The sequence below is a fragment of the Pleurodeles waltl genome, chromosome 4_2 (genome assembly GCF_031143425.1).
Source record: "Pleurodeles waltl isolate 20211129_DDA chromosome 4_2, aPleWal1.hap1.20221129, whole genome shotgun sequence".
Lineage (NCBI taxonomy): Eukaryota > Metazoa > Chordata > Amphibia > Caudata > Salamandridae > Pleurodeles > Pleurodeles waltl.
The window spans coordinates 737,976,778-737,989,336 of NC_090443.1; the positions used below are offsets into that span (position 1 = coordinate 737,976,778).

General features: G+C 44.6%; 1 protein-coding gene across 3 annotated transcripts in view; it reads right to left on the reverse strand.

Annotated features, from left to right (window-relative positions):
* EVI5 (ecotropic viral integration site 5) overlaps nucleotides 1–12,559 on the reverse strand; it is a 776,910-nt gene that overhangs the window by 451,779 nt on the left and 312,572 nt on the right. The window lies entirely within an intron of this gene.

The window sequence follows — 12,559 nt, forward strand, 5'->3', positions numbered from 1 at the left end:
CATGTCATTAACATAAAATACTGTAAAGAAGTGCAGATCTAAATGCATAAATAAAATTATGATTCCACACATCCATCAAAAGGCTTTCTACGTCATTAGCTGATGGAAGTATAGAGGTCAGAGGTCTCACACTGCTGAAGATTATTAGGTAAGCAGAGTGTTGGAAAGTATACTTGGCCAGTTCATTCCTGAATCATACAAAAAGTGATTAACAAGAAGGTCACCCTGCCCAATATTTGAAAAGAAAAACTCAAAAAAGAACACTGTAAAAGATTTACATTCTGAAATGCTCTTTCTAATGGATACCCTATGTAACTGCAAGTTTGTCACTTGAGAATATCCTCTAGACTGGATCTGAAGAATGTTTTATCAGTGCCACCCGGCATGAAGATAAGTGGCATCACACGACTGTGTTGACACTACACTGCCCCTTGTAAGTACAACTCCTGGACACATGTTGTCAGTTTCTTATCTTTCAGAGTAGCCAGACACTGAGTGGGAACAATTAATGGGAACACTGTGCTGATTACTAACTTGCAATCTTTTAGATGCTTAAAAAATAGGCCACTCCACAGAAGGGGGAAGGTGGGAAGGCAGTGAAAATCTGGGTAAAGCTAGAGTATCCACCAGAAGGAAAATCCTGTAAGAATCTATTCGTGGCATGTACAGCTGTAGATTCATATACTGTGCATACTCCTGGTCCGGATATGTGCACGTTGTTTTTCTTCAAAGAAGTCTTTTGAGTCAGGAGGTAGAGTGACTCCTCATCCTGGTGATAATCCGCATTGGCATCGACTCCATTGTTAGATTGTTTTCCAGCAGAGTGGGTAAGGATGAAGTGCGCAACAAAGTGACAAGTAAAGAGATGTCCGTGCATAAGAGGAAAAAGAGCTATTAAGAGAAGGGTGGATACATGTGAATCTACAGCAGTACATGCAACAAACAGATGCTTACAGGGTAACATTTTCCGTTTGTGGCATGTGTGGCTGTAAATACCATGCTGTGCATAGACTGCATAGCAGTCCTTCCCAAAAAGAGGTGGCTAGCCTGTGAGTGTTGTGGTGGTTTGGGAAAATGTACAGAGAATGGCTTGATCAACATTAGCTTGTTGGCAAGCTAAAACATCCACACAGTAGTGTTTGGTGTGTAGTGTAGACCAGGTATTTGCCTGGGTTCCCCAGGAAGGCCATACAGGCTCCTTTCTTTTGAGTAGTGTGCTCTAGGAGGAGTGGGTAGAATCCTTTTGGCTTTAGCATAACATGTCTGAATGTATTTAACTATTCATGTGGCAATGCCATACTTGAATACAGCCTTCCCTTCATGAGGGTGAGAGAGAGCAACAAAGCGTTGTTGAGTCTTTTTAAAAGTTTTAGTCATATCAATGTAGCACATGAAGGCTCGCTTTACATTCAAAGTATAAAGATCCCATTCCGCAACAGAGTCTGTTTGTGGGAAAAAACAGGCAGGTTGATTGATTGACAAAGATGGAATTGAGACACTACCTTAAGGGGGAATTTGGGGTTGGTATGGAGGATAACCATGTTCCTATACATTTGGAAGAAAGGTTCTTCCAGGGTTAATGTCTGAAGCTCACTGACACACCCAAGTGAGGTAACAGAAATTACACCTCCCAAGAGAGGAACTGAAGGGGGCAAGTGTGAAGGAGCTCAAATGGAGGGCCCATGAGTTGTGCGAGTATAACATTAAAGATTCCATGAGGGCGCTGGTGGAACCTGGGGAGGAATTACCCTTTTGAGAACTACCATGAAGGCTTAATTAACTGGAATCTAGAAGAGAGGTGTGTTGTCAATTCTATAGTTAGGCAGCTACTGTGGCTAGATGTAAGTGTATGGAAGTGAACACTAGGCCACAAACTTGTAAGTGAAGTAAGCAACAAACAATGTTTTGTACTGTAGTTTTAAGAGGTTCAGTTTGTTTTGAGTAACAGTAGTAGACAAATCTCTTCCATTTGGCAAAACAGCAGGCACAGGTGGTAGGTCTGCAGGGTTCCTTGAGAATGCTCATGCACTCAGGTAGAAGACTAGGGAATTGGTGGTCTTGATGGCAAATCCTAATCGAAAAAGTAGGTCTATTGTGACTTTCATGTGTTTTTGGCACTGCTGAAGGATGCCAGGTTTGATGAACCAATCATTCAGATACGTGAAAATGTGGACGCCCTGTCTTCCAAGATGAGCTGCTACAACCGCGAAGCACTTGGTGAATACCTGAGGTGCAGTAGTGATCTGAAGGGGAGAACTTGGAAGTGTTAGTGCATTCTGCCGACCACAAACCTAAGATATCAGCGATGAGTCGGATGAATTGAGATGTGGAATTAGGAATCTTTTAGCTCATAACACCACCTTGTTGGAGAAGTGGGATGACATCCTGAAGGGTTAACATGTGAAAGTGCTCAGATATAATTTATTCGTTTAGGAACCTCAGGTCCAGTACAGGTTTGAGGGACCAGTCTTTTTTGGGTACTGGGAAGCATAGCGAGTACACTCTTGTACCTTGCTGATAGTTGGGGACAGGTTCTACAGCCCCTTTGAGAAAGGGGGCTTTGACTTTCTCATAGAGTAGTGTTTGATGTTCCATTGATAGTTTGTGTTTGGAAGGTGGAATGGTGGGAGGCCTGGAAGTGAGCTCCAGACAATAACCATGTTGGATAAAATCCAACACCCACTGGTCTGAGGTGATGGGTTGCCATGTGGGGAAGAAACCTTGTACGCATCCCCCACAGGTGTTGCGTGGTCGGGCGGAGAAAGCGGCACGTCAGGGTTTGGTGGCGGGTGTAGCTCCTTTTGGAGAACTACCCTTGCTTCTGGAGTTGTTGCCCCATATGACCCTCTAACATAATCCCTGGGGGAAGATTGCTGGTCCTGGGTGAGCTGGTAAGAGTTGGAGGCTTTAGAGAAGGTGGTCTTTGAGACTCCATGGGGAAGAAACTGCAAAAGGAGCTACGGGGTGCTGGTGTTTGAAGGGCCTCCATTGCTTTTGTCGTCTCTGCATCCTTTTTATTTTTTCTAAAGTTTGGTCCACCTGTGGCCCAAAATGGTGGTTCCCAACAAAAGGAATGAACTTCCAGCATAAAGCCAGAGATACGGAGCCATGCATGTCTGCAGGGAACTATACTAGTAATCACACCCTTAGCAGCCGTGTCTGCTGAGGTGAAGGTGCAGCGAATGGAATTATTAAAAAAGAGCTTGCCTCTTCTACCATAACTTGGCCACGTTTCCTATGATCCTCAGGGAGGTATTGGAAAAGCTCCTCTGTTTTGTCCCAGTGCGCACCATCATATCTTGCAAGGAGACACACAGAATTTGAAATACAACAGTGGTCTGCTAATTGCACTGCTACTCTTTTCCCTGCCACATCGAGGCATTTGCTTTCTTTATTTGGTGGTGGGGGAATCTGCACTGGCATGGGAATTAGCTTGTTTACGGGCAGTGGTGATGACTACTAAGTCGGGTAGGGAGCTGACCGCTAATATATATAGGGTCAGATGGGGAGGCCTTCTATTTTCTATCCACCCTAGGTGTTATAACCCTAGCTCTAATAGGATCTTTAAAAATGTTGGGATATGACAAAGCATGCCCATGAGCACTGGGTGATACTGGGTGGAGCAGTGAGTGGAGGAAACAGTTTAGAAAAGAAAGTCCTCTTCTAAGGGCTCCCTGTGAAGTTCCACCTTATGAAAGGGAGCAACTCTACTAATCAGTTCTCAGAAGGATGTAGTCATCAGGAGGGAAGTGGGGGGCAGGGTAAAGGTCTGGGTCTGTGTCCCTTGAAGGATCTATATCATAGGAGTCCCAAGGGTCACCCTGTGGAAGAATTTCAAATATGTCCCCCCCCCACCACCACAACCAACCATATCAATGTGAAGGCCCCTGAGGTGTAATATCAGGGGATACCCTGGAGAAGGAAGTGGGGAGAGCGAAGGTAAAGGTGAGGTAATGGGAGGAGATGATGGTGGTGCCAGAAGTAAGGGGCTGGCAGCCTTATCCACCGTCTTCCACAGTTTTACAGGAACTGGGGCTTCCAATTCTTCCTGGAAAGAAAGCTACCATTTGGAGGATGGAGTAGAGGGGTCCGAAGAGCTGGCAAGGATGCAGCCTGTGTGAGGGTGGATGACCAGTTGCTTTTGCCTTGAATCAATCTGTTCCTGGAGCTCTTGGAGAATGGGCTTGACTGCTGTGCTGGTGTCTGACTTGGAGTCCAACCCTTAAGTCTTTGGTTCTGAACTTGTCTTTTGTTTCAGCGCCAATATTCTGCTTGCTGCCAAGGCGGCCAACAGTGATGCCAAGGGCTGGCTCGGTGCCAGGGTAGTAGGAGCTGAAGCACTATCTGAAAGGCTACTACAGCACCATGCTGAAGCTGGGAAATTCATCTGAGGCAGCTGCTCAGTGCTGACCAAGGCCCGGAGGAAGAGATGGTCTGAAACCGGTCTCTGATGTTCCAGAGGGGCTGCATGCTTTTTGGCAGAAGGTTGCTCGGGATGGTGTCGGGGTAGAAGCCCTGGGGGTCTAGGGGGATGGGAGGGGGTGCCGTACTCACGGACTGATAAGCAGGTGGGAAGTCCTCAATCTCTAGGTCGATCTCCAGGTCAGAGCCGGAGTTGCCCTCTAGGGAGAAAGCCTCTTGATCTACAGCCGATGGCTGTGGGTGTTGTTCCTCTTTCCTCAAAGTAATGGGGACCAAAATGATCTGGAGTATCTTCTATGCTCATCTGCCGCATCGCATGTCGATGGTCGAGACGGTGGAGTCTTCTTGGAGCGGAAGGAGTAGCAGTTGTCACAGTCAGCCTCATTGTCTTCCGGTGACAGACACAAATTATAGACCTGAGGTAGATCAGTCCAAAGGTATTTCGTATGGCAACAAGGACAAAGGCGAAAAGGCTTCTATTCCATTACTGTCGAGGCATGGTGGAGAGACGTGAGAAAGATGGGAGTAGGCCCCGACTTTTGAGGACCAAAAGGGGCTACGATCAATACTTACCTGGCTCGATTGAAGTATTCGAACGTCAACCCGTAACAGAAAGAAGAGGAATGCAATTGATGTACAATACCAACTGAGGGACGGTAGCGTGTGATTCAAAGCGAGCACGGCCATGTTGAACCGGAGCATTAAAACACACGTCTGAACCAGATGGCAGAAAATAAAACACTCTAATAAAGGAGTCCATGCATATGTGCATTATCACCAGGAGTCGTCGTCACTAACTCATGACTCAAAAGACTTCTTTGAAGAACAACAACTTGCACACATTCGGGCCCAACACTGGATGGCAGAAGTATGCACAGCATGTGTAACTACAGCCACACATCTCAAACAGTGCTGCTGAAGTTAAGTAACTTGTTTTCCTGGTAGATACTTCTAGGGTGGTATGTGCAGCAGATTCAAACCAAAACGTATTGTAAACCAGAGCAGTTGAAGGGTCCTTCATGTCCACCTACCTGTGAAGGCAATATATTTTCAGTGAATATATGCACAGAAGCCCACTTCACAATTTGGCAGATATCAAGAACATAACCCCTCACACCAATTTAGTGATATTGGCCTTGTCCCTGGTGGATTAGGCTCTCAGATGTTCCAGGGTTTACTTCTTGGCCAGTGTGTAGCAGATCATGATGCAGAGAACTATCCATTCCAACATGTTCCTTTCCTGTGCAGCCTTCCCTTTCTTCCTCCAGAAAACTCTGCAAAAAGCAGATCTAGATTGCTACTGGTACAATCAATGTAAAATCTTAAAGCCCTTTTGAGATACAACCAAATGGAGCCTCTCCTCCTCTCTTGAGGGCCGATGGGTAGAAAAGAATGCTAGTAGAGTGATTGATTACACAAAGGGGAAGGGAGTTACTGCTTTTAGTCAGAAGACAGCTCAAGCCTTCAGCATACATTTTTCTGGAAAAACATAAGTTGATGTAATCGCAATGAGGAATATATTTTTAAGAGTCAGGGGACTCAGCCAGTAATTATGCATAGGCTCAAAGGGAATACATATTAAGGTCCCAAAATGGCATCACAAACTGTCTGAGTGGAAACATATGCCTAACTTTTATTAACCTTCATCACAGCAGGTGATTTAAAACAAGGCTGTTAGTCCAGCAAACGTAAAGAGGTTGAAAGGGCTGACAAATAACTTTTACAGTGCATACAGCAAGGCCTTACTGGGCTTAAGACAAAGCCAACAAAAGGACAGTCGACAGCTTCACTTGAGGGGTCAGTGTCACAGCACCACAACAGGTTAAATAATTGTCCCTACGCCCAGCATAAATAAATTTCATGGAAGGGCCTCTGACAGCACGGATGACATTCATGATTTCAGACAGTAAATTGAATGTAATTAATTGTCGCTGCTCAATCACCAGGCATGGAGGTGTAAGCTGCAGAAGTGCAGGTGGAGATCCCTGCCCTGTTGCGGAGGCATAATGTCCTCCCAAAACAGTAGCCTGTTGGGGAGACAGATGCTCATGGTCAGTAGTTCAATGCAAAAAGCACTCATGCATCACTCTGGAGCAATTAGGATGACTTGGTTCCTATCATTCTTGATTGTCTTCAGAATGTGGGAATCGGAGGTAGTGGTGAGAAGGTGTACAGGAGTTTCCTATTTCACTCCAGATGGAATGCATCTTGTAACAAGTGTTCTTGCTGTAAGTTTAACATGCAAAACTGTTTCTGGAACACTGCATATTCTTAACCGCTGACGAAAAGATCTAGCCAGGACTCTCCCAACTTGCGAAATACACCCTGTGCCACCTCAGGGTTTGACATCACTTGTGATTTGCTAGACGGTGTTTGCTTACTTTTTTCCACTCACGCACTGAAGGTCCCTGTTAGGTGGTGAGTGCGACCAAGACAATGTTCTGGTTTTCCAGCCACTTCCAGAGCCTTTTGATGTAGGGCCCAGGATGCCACTGCTTTTTGCAGTCCTACATGGAGGTAGTGTCCTCCATAAGCGCCTGCATGAGCACCCCCCCAAATTGACAACAAGAAAGTCTTAATGGCCAAACGGATGGCCAGAAGGTCCAACAGGATGATTTGGAGTTGTCTCTCAACAGAAGACTAGATGCCTTTGATCTCCAAAACCCACAGGCAGCCCTCCCAACCCAGCAGCGAAGCGTCCGTTACCACCGTCTGCTCAGGGTGGGGTGGGAGAGTGGCCTGTCACACGACAAATTGTGATCAATAAGCCACCACTGCAGATCTTAGGCTGTTTCTTCCGAGACTTAGATGGTGTCAGAAAGGCAGCCTTGACGCTGTGCCCACTAGGACTTTAGGTTCCACTGTAGGGGTCACGTATGCCACCTGGTGCAGTTGACAAGAAGAATGCACAAGGATAAAAGGCCAAGAAGTCTTAGAGCTACTCTTAACAGGATCCAGTAAAAAGTCTGAAATATCAAAATCATGGCATGAGTTTCCCAGATTCATTGGTGGCAAAAAAGGCCTTGAGCTCCACTGAACCAAGGATGGCCCTAAAGCTTGGAAGCCTCTGTGATGGAATCAGGCGTGACATCAGCATCCACACTACTTTAAGGATTAAGCTGCTTGCTGCGTCACTTGCTGGGAAAGCCATTGATGCTTATAAGCTCTCACCCCTAAAGCTCCCCCCCACCCTCACCCAAGTATAGCTCTACATTTGCTGAGCTGTGGGGAAATTGCTTTGAAGGGGTGAGCAGCCCCAATGAACAAGCAATAGCTCCACTATCTTTGAAGCACTGTAATGCGGAGTCCGCCACATTTATAGTCTGCAGAATTTTCCTCCAGGAATTTATATGTGTAGAGTGGTAAAAAAAATGTTTTAAGGCCTGGGGAGTAGGACCATTTTTCACAGATCTATACTTTCAATGACTGAAATAGAAAGTGTTTGCCACAATTTAACGGTATGTCTTGTCAAGGTATGGTATGTACGTATGTATATGTTATTTTTTAAAGAGAACCTAGCCAAAAGACAGCAGATTACTGTACAAGGTCAAAATCAAGCAAAAAGTCAGCAAGTAATAAGAGAGGGCGAATAATGCATTGGGATGTAGTGTTCTTTAAAGAGATGTGTCTTAAACTCTTTCAGAAACCGGGGTAGTATCTGGGCTGGTCTAATGAATATAGGGACGCTTTCACAGATCCTAGTTGCTTAGATGAAAAAAAAACTGTTGTCTTATTTTCTTTTTTACAGTTCTTAGTCTGCAGTCCGATGGTGTCCTGGCCTTGTGTATGCCAATAACCAGAGATAGTGAGCTAGTCTGCAAGGTAAGTGGTGATGCTGGGTGTGGTGGCATTCTAAATAAGGCAGCTAGATTTGAAGGTGGTGTGGTCTGGCACGAGGAACCAATAGAGTTCAATAAGGAACGAGGTGATGTGATCATATTTCTAAAGGCCCTGGATGAGACGTGTTGCAGCATGAGGTAAGCTGGAGAACAGTCAATAAGCAGGCCATCTGAGCCAGGCACTTAGCCTCTAGCCATCTCCTTGAACACAGCTCAAATTTCCCACTCAGAGAACTTCCCACTGTCTGTGCCTAGAAACTCTGCGTCTTCCATATATTTCTTTCATCTTCACTGCACCTTGTCTTCGCTTTCTGTAATGCTTTTGATATCTATGAAAACCCAAAAGTTAATTTTAAATACAGTTCTTCTTATCACAAGTAAAATAAAATGTGATCCTATATTAAGTTCACAAATAGGGGTGATAGATTATGTTACACCTATTCATACAGCCAATGTGTACAGTTTAGACAATGACAGGCCATTTTTGATTTACTCACAAAAGTGTATACAGAGTTTCTATGACCAGTATCTGCTGGTGTTTAGTTGATGTTATGTTCTCAAATAACGGAATCAATGTACAATGTAACTTCATAATTTTCAATTTATGCCTATGTTTTAATATTGCTTTCAAATTTAATTTTAGTAATTGTGTTCTCCTTTAATAACTCACATTTTTCAACTAAGGCTGCTCTTTTATTGGATTCTTTGATAAGTTCTATTGTACGTTATGCATCTGAGGCTTGTTTAATGAGTTGGTTGGTATGTACTACATAATGCAGCTTTTATTCCTGGCAGGTGAATTCCCAGAGGATGTTTCTGAATCGGTCTTATCCTTTATAGAATGACAGAAAACACAATGGAGGTTTGGTCCCAAACAGAATGCAGCAAGGGGTGATATGTGACATTATCCAGCATAATTTCTTTCGAAAGTCAAAAACAACTCAGAAGGTTACAGGTCAATGTTTCTGTCGAGATCATAGTACCAGGTGCACCTGACAAAACATTTCTGTAATGAGGAGGTACTAGGATGAGGAAAAATAGTTGATGAACAGTCTCCTTGCTCAGACAGAACACTGACAGCACCTTTGGCACTTTCCGAAGCACATTGGCTCATTGAATTTATGGCCAAACTAGCCAGGTTAAGGAACCTGACCAGAAGAACTGATTCCCTAGGCCCGTTAGATAGTTTAACGGCTTCCATGGCAATGTATAGATCCCCACGACGGTTCCAGTAGAGGTATATGGCAATGAGTAAAATTTTGCAGCTGTCTAGTTGCACGCTTTTCTCTGTGGCGTGAGAGGAACGTAAGGGCATCCACTGAGCTGGTGAATAGCAAATGTTCATCTTCCGTGCATAGTGATACAATCTCAGCCACTTCCCTGCAAGAGGAACTTGCGGAAGGCTTCCTGGCGACTGACAGTATATCCACATTAAAAGGAAAGACCTAGATGTGCAAAGTTCAGCGCCTCAGAAACTATGCACTGAAGCTAAAACATGATCACGAGGAGTGCAGCTCTCTCCTCCTCCATGGACGCGAGGCCTTTCATCTTGGGGAGGCAAATTTGTGCCCTTCTGAAACCTAGACATGACAAAGCCACATTAAACCAAGAGCCCTGGGCTTGTTCTAATATGCAGAAAACCCAATGGACTCAAAGCAATTGGAGGAAAAGCATACTAGATCGCCCCACTGGAAGCTGACATAAGCCAGGGTCTAGGGAGCAGGCTCACTCTACTATCTGAGACAAACTGTTCATATCTGGTGTTCAGCTGAGTGGCAAAGATTCTTGAATGGGTGACTCTAGGCCTGGAAGATGGGTAGAGGACTTCCTGAAGGATATCCCATACGTGTCTTCAGTAAAGACGCTTGGTCAAGTTGTCTGTTTGGTACTGTTTATTCCCACAAATTTGGAAACCAGGAAGAACAAGCGGTGTTTTTAAGGCCATTCATCCACAGTGGCTGCCAGTCATCAACGATCTGGGGGTGACTGGTAGCTTACTTCCTTGCATAGGAGACTAATGCAATACTTTACTTTTGAATCATCACTACCATAGATGTGATCAGAGGCTTTCAATATCAGAAATATTTCCTTAAGCTCCAACACATTTATGAGAAAGAATGAATTTGAAATGTTCAAAAAGAAACTGATACAGCTTACCCAGAAACGCACCCCCTACCATATACCCCCTCAGGAGTAGGTGGGGATTACAACCTAAAGACAGGGCTGGCAAAAGTTGCATCCCACCAAGAGGTTGAGAGCAAATATCAAACAATGCTTCTTCAGGTGGATTCGGGTGGGCATGGATAGGTTGTCTAACGGTTGGTCTAAGTGCTCAGCCAGCAGTAGATACAGGGAAAGTATGTGGAGACAGGCATGGGGTGCACCCTTAGGAAGAATATTTTAGACCCAAAAGCCTCTGGCCATTATGATCCTGTTGATTGTGGAGTGATGCATTTCCCATTTGTTAGCCGTTACGTGCTCTGTATTGAGGTTCTGCCCTTATGAACTTTATATTTTTGAACAGCACCAATGAGTGTTTGAGTAATTGAACAATAACCCAAGATTGTGCAGCATCATGAGTCATGGCCAAGAAGGGCCCTCCCTCCTTCTTGCCATCACTTGGGTAAGACAAACTTCTAGGTATTGATAGGAATAAACGTTTGCTGCCTCAAAAAGGCCAGGAACTTAGTAAAGACACTGCCCAGCACTGAGATCGAGTGAGACAGTCCTCTATTGGTAGCATTGTTTTCCCTCTTACACCAGGGTACTTCCTATGATCCTGAAGGATGAACACATGAATGCAGGTGTTTGTTATATTCAGTGTACAGCGCTAGCTAATTTGGTCACTGACAAAATCAGAGCCAAAGCCAGCATCTCGAAAATGAGTAGCATTGCAGCAACAATTTGAGGTGGGACTGGCTCTTCTGTTGTCAAAAAGAAGAGCCTCTACTTCTTGCACATATTCTCGGGCTGCTAACAGGAGCAGAGGTAGCATGAATGGAGGCTGCTTTAGGAACCGTAGAGCATGGCCGATCTACCCCGCTGAAAAAAAGTCTGACCCATGAGTGATTATAATGGTACAATAATCACACGAGAGGGAAAATATTCCTTTTACTGGAGCTGAATAAATCTCTTGATAAGCTGTAGATGAGAAAATCAGGTCCTCTTGGAAGTCATGGAACTTGCCGTGTCATCTGAAGTTCTGGGAGCCTTTCCCCTCTAAAATGTCTTCTTGGATTGCTTGGTCCCTAAGCAAGAGGACACAAATATCTCCCAGTCTTGCAAGACTGAAATATCTTTGCCAGTGGGAAAACAAGAGTTGTTCGCAGCAGTATATCTTGGATGGCACTAAAAAAATTAGGCCCTGACCATGATCAGCTAGTATTGCTGAAGGGTCCAATCTATCATGGGACGGAAAGTACTTCCTATAAACAGGGAGACTGACTACGTTTTGAAACCTTCAGCTTATGGTTTGGTTGCTGAGGAACTGAAAAATCGGTCATCATAGTCTGGCAGCTGTACTGGTGAGGTCACAGGACATCAACAGCCTTTAACCTTCAACCTATGTAACTAAGTTAAGTACAAACATATAGGTTTTATAAGACTTGCCTGTGAATAAAGAGCTGTATCTGTCAATATTTTGACTAAGATGCAGTCTGGACTGGTATTGTTGATTTGTCTTGAGAAATATGTCCTCCTTGTCCATGAGAGCGAAGGCCTTGTCTTTTCAGGGAAGTGGCATTCATCAAATACCTTCAAGTCAGAAAACAGCCCTTGATCAAGTCCAGTACTTTATGTCTAAGAATTTTGAGGTCTTTACAATCTTCAGCTTACAGGCTCAGAACATGGTTTTCCTCAAGGGCTTTAGTGGAGAAGTTATTACTGACAACACATAGATGCCCTAATTCACCCATAAGGGTATTGGGTCCTAGGTGGACACCACTTCCAACAGCTGAGTCATGAAAGCATGGTAGCATCAGTCACGGTCAGGGTAAGGCAGCTTAAGTGGAATGGCATTGCAGGTAAGAAGGAGAAACTAGTACCCATAGCTGGTTCTCTAAAACTAGGTGGTACACCAGGGTCTAGAGGACCTACACAAGGGACACCCTGAGCTCCATCAGTAGTGGGATCAAGGCGTTCTCTGGAGTTGGGAGCTACACCAAGGACACTTCGAACTACAAAGGCTGTGCCAGAAGCTGCATGAGAACTGGGGGTGGATCAGCCATCCAAGAGATCTAGAAAAAGTGGTAGTTGGTGCTAAAACATTTGCACATCTGAACACAAACGAATAAATGTCA